We start from the raw sequence: 5,933 nt of genomic DNA, 5'->3' as shown, positions 1-5,933 counted from the left end.
AGAGTCCTCTCCGCCCATCCCCCACTATACACCCCCATTTCCGCCTGCCTGGTCATCACTAGCCACAGATTAATGACACCCCCCCCCCCCCTCCTCTGCTCTGCTCAGTCATTCAGACTGGGAAAGTCAACAACAAGCTTACATCATCATTGCAATCTGTGTTTTACACTGATTTTTTTTTTTTTTTTTTTTTTTTTCTGTATACATAATCCATAATCATTGGCCATCAGACTTTTAAATAGATAATTCATACGACACCTCACACAAAAATATATCTTATACTGTATATACTGTAAATGTTCTTAATATGCCTGTATATGTTCTTAATATGCCCTTGTACAAAGTATTTCCTTTTATAATTGTAATGTAAATGTAATTGTAATGTAAATGTAATATAACTTATTATTTTAATAATAAAAAAATAATTAAATTAAATTAAACAAAACATAATCCATAATCATATTCTCCAATGTTCCAAAACAAAAGGTGATAGTCCTGAGCATATGCATGCTGTACTCTGATCATGTATGAAATATCAAGGATTCACTTAAGTACACATTGTGTGCTGCTGACCTTCAAAATTCATAGGCTCTCCCATTGGTACATCCTTATATTTACACTACACATCCTATATACCACTTTATAGACTGCACATATGCACATATTACATTTATTTATTGCACATACTACATTTATTTATTGACGGACTGCATACACTATGTTCACCCATTCACTCTGTATCTTTTATATCTCTATTATTGTTTTTACCTCTCCTGTATTTTACTCTGTCTGCTGATGTTGCTGCTTTGACACCTGAATCTCCCTCCGGGGATTAATAAAGGTTCATTTTATCTTATCTTATTTTATATATAAGATGATTCTGGATCTGCTCCCACAATACTTAAGTGTTTTAATTACGCAAAAGAAATTTTGGACAATATTCACTGCGTTCACAGGACCTCTTTGTGCTCTCTGTCCCAAAAGCTCGGACAAAAATGTGTGTGTTTTACACTGAAAAAGTGGTGTGAAAAATGTGTATGTTTTACACAGATTCTTTTCTTTTTTTTTCCTGTATACATAATCCATAATCAGACTTTTAAATAGATAATTCATACGATACCTTCTCACACAAAAATATATCTTATACTGTATATACTGTATATGTTCTTAATGTATATGTTCTTAATATGCCTGTATATGTTCTTAATATGCCCTTGTACAAAGTATTTCCTTTTATAATTGCAATGTAAATGTAATTTTTATTTTTTATTTTAATGGAGCTTCCCAGCAAAAAGTATTTCTCATAATTGTACCTTTATAACCTGAGCATATGCACGCTGCTGTACTCTGATCATGTAAACAATGTATGAAATATCAAGGATTCACTTGAGTACAAATTGTGTGCTGCTGACCTTCAAAATTCCTCTTTGTATATCACAGTTGTGATTAGTGGCTGTCCCCATTTAAGTGGCTGCAGCATATTATTTATTTATTTATTTTTATTTATTTATCTGCCCATATATAAAACTGCACAAAATCCAGTCAATGAAAAAAAAACAAGAAATGTGTCAGGAGAAAAAAAAAACAATAACAAAAAAAGGAAGAAAGATCTGAACTAACATAATTTTAAAAATACAACAAAAGTTAAACAACAACAAGAAATACACAAAATGTGCAGAACAACCTAACAAAACAGTGGAAAACAAACCAAAATTGTGAGATGATGACATAGCATGAAATGTTGGAATTGGGGTACCATTAACAAGCAGCAGTACATCCTTTGTTGCAGTGTTTGTTTTTATCTTGTTGCCACAAATTTCTCTGTCTATCTGTGTACATACATACATGTGCACAAACCACAATCAATATGGCATGCGCTCTCACAATGTTCCACAGATGTTGGCCCCAAAGGTTAGAACGGAGCGAGCAAAAAAAAGCTTTTAAATACGCTGCTCCTTCTTACTGGAATAATGTACAAAAGGACCTGAAATTGTCAGAGCTGATTACTATGAGGGAATTTAACTCCATTTTAAAGGATGGAGAAAGTGGCACTATATATAGGTCGATGTGATTGCTCTTGATTTTCCCACTGAATTGTTTTGAGATTGTTTGTGCATTATAGCTGTTTCTTTGTGTTGCATACAAACTGGATGTCATGCTCGTTCACTTGTGGTGTGTGTCTGTAGTATTTGTCTGCTTGTATTGTTTGTTTTTATTGTTGTAACAATGTCTGTGCTGCCCTCTTGGCCAGGTCACTCTTGGAAAAGAGTTTTTACCTGGTTAAATAAAGGATATATATATATATATAATTTGGTGAGACAAATCATTTATTATGGTGAAAATAGCCTGGAATTAGCCAAGTTAACATTGAAAATATAGCTGAGGTAAAGCATTTGCATGCAATCAGATGGTAAAAGTCTAAAACGGTAGCCTATCTTGTTACCACAAATGTAATAATCTCTGCTGGGATCACAGATGCATTTACAACATCCCTTCTTTATTTCTCACACTCTGTGCATCCTCAGAAACACAGAACAACCACGACTTCAAAATGATGTAATTTGGTGAGACAAATAATTTTATCTTGCAAAGAAATGGCCTAGAATTAGCCAAGTTAACATTGAAAATATAGCTGAGGTAATGCATTTGCATGCAATCAGATGGTAAAAGTGTAAAAGGGTAGCCTATTTGATTAACTGTGTTGTTGTGTGATGGATTATTTGGCAGACACTGTGTGCTACTGCAGTCCACTGACTCTTTTTGCCTCTGCTACCTCAGTCTCTGAGCTGTGTGATCCTCCCACTCCATTATATCAGTGCTCATCTGGCCCTTTGTCAACATCCAGAGACCTCCCTGTCTAATATCTGGTGCCACACATTCAACCACCGCATTGTAATTTCCTTACATATAGCAAAACTAGGAGGATTCTAGGTCGTCTCATTGTCAAAAAAACAGAGATTTTTGGGGGTGGACTGCAAAACAGGTTTCAGTTTCAGCACAGTTTGTCTCTATTAGTTCATTTATGGGTGATTTCCCACATTCCTGCCTCTTTGCTTCTTTCTCCTCTAGCCAGCAGAAACAGAAATATGTGCTCCATCACTCCCACTGTGTGAGAGGGTGTTTTGGCTGCCAGTGAAGAAATGTGAAGCAAATTCCTCCTCTCCGATGCCAAGCTTTACGCAATATATGATTCACTCTACGGGCGAATATTGTGAATTGACCGACCTCTTCTCTGTGACTGTAAATCCTACTCATCCTTTTTTATTATTATTACATACAGTACATGCACATACTGTATAATGTACATTCATCAGTTTGAAAAATACATGTGAACATCTCTAGTTCTCTATAAAATGAGATTAGCAGCGTTTCCCCTCCATAAGTGTGAGACTAGAAGGAATACAGCAGTATGGTATCTGTGTGGGGGCGGGGAGCTAATCTGCAGGACAATAACACGAGGTTGCTAGGGATGTGAGCACAGCGGCAACACTGATAAATATGTGCCGGACCTGTTGGCATTGTGTAATTGCTTGGATACTGCCATGCACAAGTGGCAGCCAGCTTTATCGACTGCCTTAGCAACAGCGGTGTTGCCTTTTCATTTTTGTGCGTGGAGGAGAAAGAAAATGAGCAGGTGGCTTTTACTAGAGGCTGCATCTAAGATAAAGATAATCTACGATTTTCATCTTTTTAAAAAAAAAAAGAAAAAAAGAAAAACTATCAAGCTATGAATAATAACTGGATTTCAGCAGCATGTTTTTTTTTTACTTGCAAACCCCTTAGAATAAGTAATACGATAGTGATCCCCTGTTGCAAGTGAACATGCACAGAATAAGAAATCAGGCTGAGGATTTGTGTTTTCTTTATTTGCCATTACAGATGTTTGTAATTTCTTAAAATAAAAGCACAAAGATCCAAAAATATATGTCTCAGATGGGGGCAGAGAGATTCCCAACAGCACAGGTGACACACATCACCACACAAATATTAATAACACTCCTTTATGTCCAAGCTACATATGTTAAATTACAGCAATGCAAATACAGGCCCAGACCAAACTGACCTATAATAGCTGCTTTGAGCCCATGCATCATTAACATGATGTATTATGTCTGCGAGAGAGTGAGGAACAGAAAAAGAGGGAAAATGGAGCAAGAGAAGGGACTGCAGCTCAGCTCCACTGCCTGCTCAGCATGTGCTATTTTTAGATCTGCAGAAACAAAGAAGCAGAATCGCCTTTCACCCCCCCCTGCAACGATGTTGTTTCACCTCCAAATGTGGCACTCGAAGACAGTCTGCACCTCTTTGTAGCTATGTTTAGGCCTAACCTCAAATAAATGTCTTTCCATCTGCCCTTGAGTCGTTTTTTTCCTTCCCATCCTGCTATATTTGTGCACGTGTTTTCCTGCTGCATGTCTTGCTGCATGAAAAAGGGGCTGTTATTTTTTCAAGGCTAAATCTTAGGCCAGGGTATAATTAAAGGGAAACGCATTCTGAGCTGCACGGTGGTGCAGTGGTTAGCACTGGCGCCTCACAGCTAGAGGGTTGCAGGTTCGAATCCGGCTTGGGACCCTTCTGTGTGGAGTTTGCATGTTCTCCCCGTGTTAGCGTGGGTTTTCTCCGGGTACTCCGGTTTCCTCCCACAGTCCAAAGACATGCAGGTTAGGTTAATTGTGGACTCTAAATTGCCCGTAGGTGTGAGTGTGAGCGTGAATGGTTGTCTGTCTCTATGTGTCAGCCCTGCGATGGACTGGCGACCTGTCCAGGGTGTACCCTGCCTTCGCCCAATGTCGGCTGGGATCGGCTCCAGCCCCCCCGCGACCCCTAACGGGATAAGCGGTTGCAGATGGATGGATGGATGGCATTCTGAGCTAAGAGGCAGGAAAGAGCTCTGGAGTTCTTCAGGGAGATTTTATTATACTGTAGCACTGAATAGGGCTTGGAGGAGGCAGTAACACACTTCTAGCAGAATCTGATGTGATGCTGCTGCTGTTAAATGGGACAGACTTTCATAATCAAACGCACCAAGTGGGGATGAGCAGAGACTGCAGCCAAGATGGCTCATGATCCACTGTGGTCTGCAGGGGAAAATCCCCCAGCTGGTCACACCAACACTGTCGTCATCGCATTAGAAAACAACTAAATGGCCTCTACATGTTAAATCTACTGGGAAAATATGCCACCTTACATTTTAAAATTATTTTCAAAATAAAACACATTTCACAGCACGCAAAGCAGAATGTACAAAAATCTGAAATTAAATAAATAAAGGTGTACACATATCATATGCAATGCTGGTGTTACACTGAAATCTGTGACCGCAAAGAGCCAGCAACACATGAGGTCACAATTTCTGAAGGCGTGAAAGGAAGATATCAGTTTGTTTTACAGATATAAGCAAGTACTGTATAAAGTTATAGGTATATTTACCTTTCTTTCTTAGTAGATGTACTACAAATGACTTCTTACATTCACTTCTTCCCTAAAAGATGCACATTAAACACTGAGAGCAGTTTATTTTACAGATTTAAGCTATTGTACTCTTTCAATGTTTGGTCAAAGAATAGTCACACCATCACCATTGTTTTTTATTGTTGCCAACAAAAATTTACTATATTTGCAGGTAAATTAATCAGACTCATTTTCATATGATCCAGATGAAAATAAACACAGTTTTCGAGTAGCATTCTAAAAAGGACAAAATGCTCAAAAACCTGGGGCCGGTGTTACACCGAAATCCGTGACCGCAGCGAGCCAGCCCTAAGGTCTGTCATCAGAAAATGTGACCCTACTGTGACTGTATAATAAATGAGGAAAATATGTGACAGAAAACACACAAAACTATTTTGTCAAAAAACATACATTTATTTTAATGTTTTTATTTCAACGATATATTCACAAAACTGGTAAAAAAAAAGTAAAAGATAGGGGGG

The 5,933-nt window shown here is 38.0% G+C and overlaps 1 protein-coding gene across 1 annotated transcript in view; it reads left to right on the top strand.

Annotated features, from left to right (window-relative positions):
• LOC141776868 (phosphatidylinositol 4,5-bisphosphate 3-kinase catalytic subunit alpha isoform) overlaps positions 1 to 5,933 on the top strand; it is a 172,516-nt gene that overhangs the window by 142,407 nt on the left and 24,176 nt on the right. The gene's annotated exons all lie outside the window — the stretch shown is intronic.

The sequence above is a fragment of the Sebastes fasciatus genome, chromosome 11 (genome assembly GCF_043250625.1).
Source record: "Sebastes fasciatus isolate fSebFas1 chromosome 11, fSebFas1.pri, whole genome shotgun sequence".
NCBI lineage: Eukaryota > Metazoa > Chordata > Actinopteri > Perciformes > Sebastidae > Sebastes > Sebastes fasciatus.
Note: the sequence above shows the minus strand (reverse complement) of the source record. Positions and strands in the feature narration are given on the sequence as shown.